This window comes from Perca flavescens, chromosome 3 (assembly GCF_004354835.1).
Source record: "Perca flavescens isolate YP-PL-M2 chromosome 3, PFLA_1.0, whole genome shotgun sequence".
NCBI lineage: Eukaryota > Metazoa > Chordata > Actinopteri > Perciformes > Percidae > Perca > Perca flavescens.
The window spans coordinates 40,635,132-40,647,007 of record NC_041333.1 but is presented as its reverse complement, the minus strand read 5'-3'; the positions used below and the strand labels follow the sequence as shown (position 1 = coordinate 40,647,007).

Below are 11,876 nucleotides of genomic sequence, written 5' to 3'. Positions count from 1 at the left end.
CGAGAGCCTTTCAGTCCTGAACCTCCTGCTTGTCCTTGCTCACCCTGTGGACAAAACAAACAACAAGAAAAGAATGACCCAATACTTGTGCAGAGATCGTTGAGATTCATAATAATGGTATTCAGCTGACTGTAGAGGGAGCCACACAGTGGGTTTTGTAAGGAAATGAACGGACAACGCCACTGTTGTGTCTCCAGGTTTACAAATCAAGACCAACAAGTCGTTAAAACTTTGTGTTTCAAGTCTGAAACCTGCCTTCACTCTCTGGGCCCTATCTTGCACCCGGCGCAGCACAGCGCAAAGTCCAACGCAAGTGTCTTTGCTAGTTTAAGACCGACGCAGTTGTCAATTTCCCATCCAGCAAATGCACCTGCACCCATCTGTGCGCCAATGGGCGTGTTGGTCTTACAGGGAGTTGTGTTCAGGTGCATTCCGGGCTTGCTGGTCTTACAGGGAGGTGTGTTCAGGTGCATTCTGGGAGTATTGCTATCTTGAGGCGGCGGAAAGTGATCGCGCCATTGACCAACAAAAACCTGGTCTAAAGTCAATAACGCAGCATTTCATTGTTATTTTAACAGAGCATTAGTAAAATGCTCCTAGACTCGTGCACAGCAGCGTGCACACTATGCTTGTTACACACACAGGGACGCACAGCAGCACACACACATGCAGAAGATTACAAATAAAACTATTACGGTGTAAATCCTCCATCATAATAGAAATGCTCCAAGGTCCAAACACGCCTGGCTTTTAAAGGGAATGGGAGATGATCCCTGATTGGTTTATTGCATGTTACACCCAAAACACACAAGAATTAATGAAGACACTAAGTACAACCCTTTAGTACCATTCGCCCGACGCACGGACCCTTTTTTCCACCGTCAAACTAAGAAAAGTGGATTTGGACACGCCCTAAACACACCTGCACCAGGCACTTCAAACCATGCACTTAGATCGTTAAAATAGGGCCCTAGATATCAATCACACAGACACTGAATCAAGGTTATTTTAGTGTTTAAAAAAAAAAGAGGGCCGAGGATAGAACCCTGAGGAACTCCACATTTTAAAGTTAAATAATAATAACAATTCTATTAATATTACTAACAATAATCACTCATCATCCTTTCAAAAAACATGTCTGCTCTGTTCACTTTTCAGATGTCGTTACCTTTTCTCCAAGTGAGCCCTGGTGACCCTCATATCCAGGGTAACCAATCACTCCAGGAAGTCCGTCATATCCAAGATAGCCAGGTTCACCCTGTAGAGGACGAAAACAGAGACAGATCTTCATGAGGTGCAGAACAGAAACCTGCTGTCGGCACAGAGGCAGTAAACTCGGGAGGTCGTTTGTTCCAGCATCATTCTGACTTATATTTAGGTTTCTAGTGGCGACACCCTCTAGTGGTAGTTCTGACGGGAGCAAAAGCAGGAAGGGACAATACATATAGGCATTGTTACAGTGGCACTCATAAGTTTATGAAACCATGCTAAAGTTGATTAAAAAGAGGTATAAAAATCATCTTTTGGAAATTGATCTTAATGCCTTAATTAAAAAAATTAGGAAATATCCAACCTTTAAGGACACCAAATTTCTTTGTGAATGAATAATGTATCATAAATAAATAAATGTTCTTCCTTAAAATACAGGGGGCAAAAGTAAGTACACCCCTATGTTAGGCCAGTTAGTTCATGGATCCAGGATACTATGCATCCTTGATAAAGTTCCCTTGGCTTTTGGAATTAAAATAGCCCCCCCACATCATCACATATCCTTCACCATACCCCCAGATCATCACATACCCTTGACCATACCCCCACATCATCACATACCCTTCACCATACCTAGAGATTGGCATGGGGTACTTTCCAAAAAATCTACTCTCAATGCAAATCAAACCAGCCGTTAGGCTAACCGACAAAAAACCATGCCAATCTTATGACTTATGCCCCCTGTATTTTAAGGAAGAACATTTATCTATTTACGATACATTATTCATTCACAAGGAAATTGGTGTCCTTAAAGGTTGGATTTTTACAAATGTTTTCAATTAAGGCAGCATGGGTGTATTCAGTTATGCTTAGCACAATATACTGTATATACTGTATATGTATCTATATATCACTTTATTTTAGCAAGAAGCAGTGGGGGTGAATCCCCATTTCTGTTTGTTTTCAGGAGTAGGTAGGTCCTTGCTGTGGTCCCGGTGCATTCAGGTTCCTGAGCAAACAGACGGACGTTTCATGTTCAGCAGAGAGGAACCAACCTTTATTCTTCCCACTGAAAACATCTGAGATCACAGAGTTCACACCTGGGTGGTCCCAGGTACCACACAGACTCCAGACTTCAGCTGGATGTCACATCTCGTGCTTAGAAATAAAACATATTTCATTTTCTCTTGTTGATTTTTATTGGTAGGCTATTGTTTTTATTTTTTTTTATTTTATTTCTGTTGTTGATGTTTTTTTTTCTAATTTTCTAAGCAAAAACGGACATTTGAAAAAACAGAAAAATGTGTTAAATTAAATTTTTCATTTTTTTCCACCTTGACAAATTAAAAACTTGGATCTTTAACCTGTTTTTCCAATTTTCTGTTTTTTATTCAGAGGATCATTAATTGAGAAAATTGCGTCTGGGCTCCAATTATTAAATACTGCAATGGTATTCTCTCTCGCCCTCTACTTTGCAGAATATGCAGGTCATTAACTGCACACGGACCAAAATGGAAAACTGATAGACTTTGGGGTCAGAGGTGCTTGCAACTGATGGTTTTGAATGGGGTGGTCTGGGGGAGCATAGCTAGGTGGAACGAGGGAGAGAATGCCCAACATGTATCCCAGTGTACCGCTCCAGTAGAGCCTGCTGACTGACATTTGTACTGTTCCAGTAGACCAGTGTACTGCCCCAGTAGACCAGTGTACTGCTGCAGTGGACCAGTGTACTGCCACAGTAGACCAGTATACTGCTGCAGTAGACCAGTATACTGCCCCAGTAGACCAGTATACTGCCCCAGTAGACCAGTGTACTGCCCCAGTAGACCAGTGTATTGCTCCAGTAGACCAGTATACTGCTGCAGTAGACCAGTATACTGCCCCAGTAGACCAGTGTACTGCTCCAGTAGACCAGTGTACTGCCCCAGTAGACCAGTGTACTGCTCCAGTAGACCAGTGTACTGCCCCAGTAGACCAGTGTACTGCTCCAGTAGACCAGTGTACTGCCCCAGTAGACCAGTATACTGCTCCAGTAGACCAGTGTACTGCCCCAGTAGACCAGTGTACTGCTCCAGTAGACCAGTGTATTGCTTCAGTAGACCATTATACTGCAGTAGACCAGTGTATTGCCCCAGTAGACCAGTGTATTGCTCCAGTAGACCAGTGTATTGCTCCAGTAGACCAGTGTATTGCCCCAGTAGACCAGTGTATTGCCCCAGTAGACCAGTGTATTATTCCAGTAGACCAGTGTACTGCTCCAGTAGACCAGTGTACTGCTCCAGTAGACCAGTGTATTGCTCCAGTAGACCAGTGTACTTCCCCAGTAGACCAGTGTACTGGTCCAGTAGACCAGTGTACTGCCCCAGTAGACCAGTGTATTGCTCCAGTAGACCAGTGTACTGCCCCAGTAGACCAGTGTACTGCCCCAGTAGACCAGTGTACTGCCCCAGTAGACCAGTGTATTGCTCCAGTAGACCAGTGTACTGCCCCAGTAGACCAGTGTACTGGTCCAGATTAGAGGGTTTAGAAACCATCAGCAGACTCCAGTTCAGGTTCAGGTAGTTTCATGATATCTGCAGTGACAGCCTGTCACCACTGGAGGGCAGCAGATAGACAGATAGAGAGAGACAGACAGGCAGAGAGAGAGAGAGAGAGAGAGAGAGAGAGAGAGATAGAGAGACAGACAGAGATAGAGAGACAGACAGACAGACAGACAGACAGACAGACGGACAGACAGATCTTCTCACCTTTTGTCCTTTGACCCCCTCACAGTGACATAGAGACTTTCCGCTGCAGTGACACACCTGCCGAGACACAACGTAAGTTTAAGATCATATTATAATATAATATATAATCAAATATATAATATGATTTAGCTCCTCAGAACAGAAAGCAGAGGGAGACATCATAGGTGGAAGACCATCGACTGAAGTCAAAGATAATATGTCTATATGTATGTAAGTTTAATCAAGACAATAAGATCTCCTTTATTGATCCCTCGTTACAGCAGCTCCGGAGTCCAAAACAACAAAGGAGAAGAGTGTCTGAAAGATAAATAAAAATGCAACAAGAAAGAAAGAAAAGTCAATATCATATATATATAATAACAGGTAGACTCAGGTAAAGGAAGGAAGGACGCAGTAGAGAAGTAAGAATGTAAGGAGGGAAGAAAAGGATAGTAGGATGGAAAGAAGACAGAAAGGACTCAGTAGGGAAGGAGGAAGGGAAGGAAAGAAATGCAAAGAAGGAAGAAAGTAAAAGAAGAAAGGAGGATTCAGTTTACTGTCACAGAGGAGAGAAGAAACTAGAAAAAAAACATTTATATTGAAAAAATGCGACAAAAACTTTTTTTAAAAGCGACAAAGTTGAAAAAAGAAAGAGGATGAAAGCAAGGAGGCGAGGATGGAAAGAAACACACAGACACACACAGACACAAACAGAGACACACACACAGACACACACAGGTGCACACACACACACAGGCGCATACACACAGAGAAACACATACACACACACACACACAGACACCCACATAGACCCAAACACACACAGACACACACACACACACACACCGACACACACAAACACACAGACACACACAGACACACACAAACAGACAAACCAACACACACACACACAGACACACACAGACACACAGACACACACAGACACACAGACACACACACCTAGACACACATAGGCACAGACACACACACACACACACACACACACATTCATGGTGGACAGGAAGACAGCGATTGTTAATAGTTGACTATAACTAACTGATGTTTGACAGCAGCTCTGAGACACCCGTACCCTGCACAACATTACCCAGGATGCCTTGCTGCAGGACGTGTCGGGGCAGCGAGACGGAGGCAGAGGAGATAAGATGTCTGCTGCAGTTATCACAGGAAGAGCACTGTTACACCTGCAGGATACATCCCACTGTTTGGGTTTCAAAGCCACGCAAATATGTCCCCCAGATAACCACTTCAAGAAGAAACACGCTCGGCTGCTCCTCTACACTATACACTTCAGTCAGGACTCAGCATTACCAGAGCCCATCTACGGAGAGCCTTTCCACCTTCGACGGAGACCAGTGAAGTCACTTTTCCGGTGATGGCTGAGTGTTACTGCTACTGACGTACACTCCCCTAAAGGATTATTAGGAACACCCTACTAATACCGTGTTTGACCCCCTTTCTCCTTCAGAACGGCCTTAATTCTTGGTGGCATTGATTCAACAAGGTACTGGAAGCATTCTTTAGAAATGTTGGCCCATATTGAGAGGAGAGCATCTTGCAGTTGATGGAGATTTGTGGGATGCACATCCAGGGCACGAAGCTCCCGTTCCACCCCATCCCAAAGATGTTCTATTGGGTTGAGATCTGGTGACGGTCGGGGCCATTTTAGTACAGTGAACTCATTGTCATGTTCAAGAAACCAATTTGAAATGATGTGAGCTTTGTGACATGGTGCATTATCCTGCTGGAAGTAGCCATCAGAGGATGGGTACATGGTGGTCATAAAGGGATGGACATGGTCAGAAACAATGCTCAGGTAGGCTGTGGCATTTAAACGATGCCCAATTGGTACTAAGGGGGGCCTAAAGTATACCAAGAAAACATCCCCCACACCATTACACCACCACCACCAGCCTGCCCAGTGGTAACAAGGCATGACGTATCCATGTTCTCATTCTGTTTACGCCAATTTCTGACTCTACCATCTGAATGTCTCAACAGAAATCGAGACTTATCAGACCAGGCAACATTTTTACACTCTTCAACTGTCCAATTTTGATGAGCTCGTGTAAATTGTAGCCTCATTTTCCTATTTTTAGTGGAGATGAGTGGTACCCGGTGGGGTCTTCTGCTGGTGTAGCCCATCCGCCTCAAGGTTGTGCGTGTTGTGGCTTCACATATGCTTTGCTGCATACCTCGGTTGTAACGAGTGGTTATTTGAGTCAAAGTTGATCTTCTATCAGCTGGAATCAGTCGGCCCATTCTCCTCTGACCTCTAGCATCAACAAGGCATTTTGGCGCCCCAGGACTGCTGCATACTGGATGTTTTTCCTTTTTCAGACCTTTCTTTGTAAACCCTAGAAATGGTTGTGTGTGAATATCCCAGTAACTGAGAAGATTGGGAAATACTCAGACCAGCACATCTGGCACCAACAACCATGCCACGCTCAAAGTTGCTTAAATCACCTTTCTTTCTCATTCTGACATTCAGTTTGGAGTTCAGCAGTGGTGGAGGAAGTACTGAATCTGAGTACTTAAGTAAAAGTAGAAATAACCAGAGATATATTTACTTTAGTAAAGGTAGAAGTACAACAATGACAACCCTACTTAAGTAAAATTAAAAAATACCAGATTTTAAATGTACTTTAAGTATTAAAAGTAAAAGTACTTGCATAACAATTTATTCTCTTAATGTCTATATTCTAAAAAAAAAAAAAAAAAAAACAGTATGGGCTGTGGCATTTTAATTAAGTTAGTTTTAGTTAATGTAATTCTGCTTACCATCTGTGGCCCAGTTTACATTCTGACTTACAATTCTGGTTATCTATCAGGGTGATCTGCATGATTTTGCATTATTTCCCACGGGACAGTGAATGCTGCACACATTTATCTAGTGAGAACACACAGGCTTGGACAACAAGTATGTGGCTTCACAGCTGAGGAGGACCGGGAGTGTTTTTAAGATAAATATACGGGTTGTATATTAACCGTACGTGAACCAGGAGCGGTATGCAATGCTATTGAAGGGCAGGTCTTGGCGTGGCCATAGTGGGATTCGTAATATTGCGAACGGCACCGGGAGGTGGACGGGCTTCCACCAGTCCAGGAGCCGCTGCTGAAGGCTTCCCTGCGGACTGCAAACGTGTGCCGGTCAGGAAGACGTTTTGGCAGTGGGAAAAACTGTTTAGAAAATGTAACGAAAATGTAACAGACGTTGTAGAAATGTAGTGTAGTAGAAAGTAAAGATAATTGCTGCAAAATGTAACGAAGTAAAAGTGAAAAGTATGCACTATTGATTGTACTTAAGTAAAGTACAGATACGTGAAAAATGTACTTAAGTACAGTAATTAAAGTATTTGTAATTCGTTACATTCCACCACTGGAGTTCAAGAGATTGTCTATACCTGGACCACACCCGTAAATGCACTGAAGTGATTGGTTGATTAGATAATTGCATTAACAAGAAATCTTACAGGTGCTCCTAATAATACTTTAGGTGAGCATAGATGTGGCGTGAGCAACCTGTCTTAAAGTGTGAAGTCTTCTGGTAGCTGTGCCAAGAGAAATCTCAATCATTTCCAATCTTACAGAGACGGAGAGCGTAGGTATAAGGAGATAACATAGGCACAGGCTAATTATTGATCACCAAAATTCTAGTTAACGTTGAAAAAAGTGACAAAAACATGAAAAAAGTGACAAAAACTTGACAAAAACTTTATTATTTGAAAAGATTATTTACATGAAGTCTGGTGTAGTCTGGTGATGGTGATTTCGGGGCTGTTCCGTGTTAAACTAAAAGGATCTTTAACTAAAAGGTCTATCTCTGTATCTATCTCTCTTAGAATAATAATCTGTCAACAACTTTTAGTGGATGCTAACTGATGCTGAACATTAGTCCTGTAGGGTTACATTACAGCTTGTTTCTTCTTGTTTCACACTGGAACAACTTTAAAGACTGTTGTTCACTTAGACACAGAAACATGGGAAAGTTACCTAACAAATACAACGAGTAGAGAAGCAGAGACTGCCAGGGCAAGCCCTCGCTCACGGTAATGAAGTGTGAATTTTCCCCCATCGTGAACTTGTGATCTGATCTGATCTGATTGATTGTCATCTTCGCCCTCATTGTTTTTTTTCATCCGAGATATCAGATTCTATAAAAGGGCCAGAATCCAGCGAGACCACAGAGAGGTTCACACACAGGCATAATTTAATAATCCAAATTGGGCTTTTTTTTCAAGTTTGTGGTACTTTGTAATGTTTTCATTGCTTTTTTTTTCCAACATTTGTGCCACTTTTTTCAATGTTTTTGTTGCTTTTTCAACGTTTTTGTCGCCTTTTTTTTTTGGGCAAAAAAAAAACACCAAAAAGGAGACACAAACATCGAGAAAAGTGCCCCAAAAAATTTTGAAAAAAGCAGCGAAAATATCAAACAAAGCAACGAAAACCTTAAAAAGGGACCAAAACTCCCAATTTGGATTATTGCGGGGGGTTGGAATCCCCCCAGCCCCCCATAAATTAGGCCTTTGCGGACCCCCCCTGACTGATTATTACATGTCACCCTAGGGGTACTCTGGAGGACTGCAGGGGGTACGTGTCCCCCTATGGGTAATCTGGAGGACTTCAAATTTTTGAAGTTTGTCACTTTTTGTTACAAGTTGACTTTTTCCAAATTTTAGCACGTTAGCATGGACGTGAATGAGCTGTTATCCCCCCAAAAAAGAAAGAAAGGTCGATACACAGTGCAGAGTTTTTAACCAAACATGGACTTGTAGGTATTTATTTACTGAAGTCAATGACCCAGGTGTCCGTGGAGGTACTAACAGACAGCATTAAGGAGTCAATTGCAAGGAACTTTCCCAGGGCATTGGTTACCATGTTTGGCACCAACTACTGTTGTTGGAATGTTTTTGCCTTTTGGATCAACAGGAGGATTGTCTGACTTTGGAGAAATACTCCAAATAATGTGTGAAAGCCCTGTCTTCGTTCTGAAGTTGCTGAGTGGGTAGTACCATGAGCACTTGAGAAGCTTCAAAGTAGAGCCAACAGCCAAGATTGAAGTCATTCAGCATGCAGAAATGACAGATGCATACCCCTTGGCTGCATATAGTACAGCAGATGGGCAAATGGTGTCCCTGAAACACTTCATTTGCACATCAGAGTAGGTTTTACACTTTTATTCTGTCATCATGCCATAAACATTTCAAATTTCAACATATTACAATCTATTCTGTTTCTTTCTCACTACAGGTGATGACAACACATACTCACATCGTGTTGTGAGTCATTATTGAAGAACATGATATACAAAAAATAAAGCATCCATACGGAATTCCAAATACGGTGGAAGATCTTGTTTCAATAATCGTTGAAACATTCCAATTATATGGGGACTTTGGATTATTATACAAAGATTTTGGCAACCAATTTTTCAGTGTCATCTCAACAGCCGACCTGTATGACAAGGCCACTGTGAAAAGAGCCTTTGGTCAGCCTTGACCTGTGTCCACTAGATGAATCAGGTCTGTCCTCTACCCTGAGTTCAGACAAACAGCTACCCTGCAGAGAACAGTGAAGTAGACACCAACGCTGTGAATGATTCTGCATCAACCAGCTCACAAGACACAAGTCTTCTCCCTGCGTCATGCCGCTCTGCTCCATGGCCAGTGCCGTTTCTTACAAACAGCTTACAAACAAGACAAAACATGCCACTGGAACACACTTCCATGATGCCAGTGTTAAATCGGCAATAATGCAAGACCTTGCCAAAGCCATATTCTCTTACTCAGCCTACCTTTCAGGTCAGCAAATTTGCTCAGTGGCTGAAAGGCCAAGGTACTTTATTGTCACGTTCACATACGTGTAGTGAAATGCATTCTCTGCATTTAACCCATCCCTCTAGGGAGCAGTAGGGGACCATCTCCAGATCTGAGCCAGTGCTTTGATCAAGGGCACTGACTGGAGAACCTAGTACATGTTTTTTGATGGTGGGGGAACCCGCGCAAACATGGGGAGAACATACAAACTCCACACAGAAAGGCCCGGAACGAACTGGATTCAAACACAGAACCACCATGGGCCACCATGCTCCCTTAAGGAGCCTGGGTCCTTTGCAGGGTTGTATGGTTGGCAGCAACGCCTGAAGTACAAGATACACAACTACCGTGCCAAGTTGAAATCACGAAAATATGCCTATCCTGAAATAGAAGTAAACACATTAAAGAGGAAGCAAATAAGCGATGCAGCCCCAGCAATGCAGCCCCAGTCAAAAATGTTAAAAGGCTAAAGAAAGCAGAGGTTAATTAGCTTCCTCCCCAACCTGTTGGAGAAAATGAGGACACATTGGAGAAAGAGACACTTGAGTTTGTTTAAGAAACGATGAAGAAGAACAACGCGATGACAATCAGAGAAAAAATGTCCAAAACCTTTTTAAATGCGAAGAGTGGAGGTGGTGACCCTCAGCCCAGCTGTCAGTGTCTTCAAAGAGAATTGGCCTGGATTATTCAGTGAGGCTCAAGTAAAAATGTTTTGTTAAAGTGCCCATATTACGAAAAAATAAATCACTTTTTCTGGGATTTGGGGTGTTCTTTTGTGTCTCTGGTGCTTACACACACATACAAACTTAGAAAAAAATCCATCCATGGTGTTCTGAGTGAGATACGGTTTCTGAATGTGTCCTGCCTTCAGTCTCCGGGTGAGCTGGTCAAAATCTGCACGACTTTCTACGTAACTAGCCGAAACCACTAGCATGCTAGCGATTAGGCCCCCTCGTTCTCAATGGCAAAACACTGCTACAACACACACTAGTTCACCCTAATCTACACAATAACTACCTACATGTCCCTGTTCTGCAGGTATTCCACGCTAAGTTGGAAGTGCGCCCTCGTTTAGAAGTCTCCCAGCTAATCCTGCCTTGTACTAGCCTCGTGAGACCGTCCTGATCTCGCGAGCTCCAGTTTTCCACTCCCAGATCAGTCTGGCATCTTGAGCAGAGAAAATTTGGAGCCGTTAGCCAAACGACCGGGCCAATCAGCGTTGGTTTTGAGGTGGGTTAGGTGGTGATAGACCGATGGTTTATCCAATCAGCTAACCAGTATTATCAGCCAGTGGTAGCTCTAATCCTGTTAGCCGCTCGCTAATGCTTTTTTTCTCTTGGATCCTTCTTTTGGAATATGGACCAGGAACCTGAAATGGTGCCTTTTATTCCTAAATTCTCGTTACACAAATGGCAAATCTCCTTTACCGACATGTTGCTTGCATGCTGAGCTTACGAGCTATGCTTTGCTTGCAGCAGTAGGGGCTTGCGGTTGTATTTTCATAAGCTTCGTGGATATGATTGGTTGATTTGGCCCGTCTATCACCAACATAGGTGATAGACATATGGTTCATCCAATCAAATAACTAGTATTCCGCCCCTTCCCAAAAGTTCTCCAACGGAAAGTTCCCAGATGGATATGCCAAGCAAATGCGAAGCAATCCATCTGGCGGAGTCAGGTTAGCCTTGTACGGTCAGTACAAGGCAGGATAGATAGCAGATAGCTATCTGGTGTGATCCTTACCTAGCTACTAAGCATGTGGGACTCCCACCAAAGATGAAACAGAAGTGGGATGTCTCACTCTGTAGCTAAAACAGAGACCTGAACACACAGGGTGAAAAGAGGAGCTGCAGCAGTGTGCAGTACAACAAAAATATGGTGAAAATTAAACCATGTAAACCTATTCTGGTACAATCTCAAAATACAATTATGAACCTGAAAATGAGCATAATATGGGCGCTTTAATATATATATTTTTTTCACCAAGTTCATCTCATTTGTCTGCTTAAACTTAGTTTCAGGTCTTTTCGAATTGGTGACTATCATTGAGAAAGTTGTGTGAATTGAGAATGTTCCTTTAATCATTTCCTAGATCAAAGAGGAGTTC

General features: G+C 42.8%; 1 long non-coding RNA gene across 1 annotated transcript in view; it reads right to left on the bottom strand.

Annotated features, from left to right (window-relative positions):
• The window catches only part of LOC114550623 (uncharacterized), a 15,925-nt gene continuing 4,049 nt past the window's right edge, over positions 1-11,876 (bottom strand). The window contains exons 2-4 of the long non-coding RNA XR_003691720.1: positions 3,957-4,013; positions 1,169-1,258; positions 1-44 (exon numbers count right to left, since the gene is read on the bottom strand). This is a non-coding gene — a long non-coding RNA (uncharacterized LOC114550623). The remainder of the gene's footprint in view (positions 45-1,168; positions 1,259-3,956; positions 4,014-11,876) is intronic.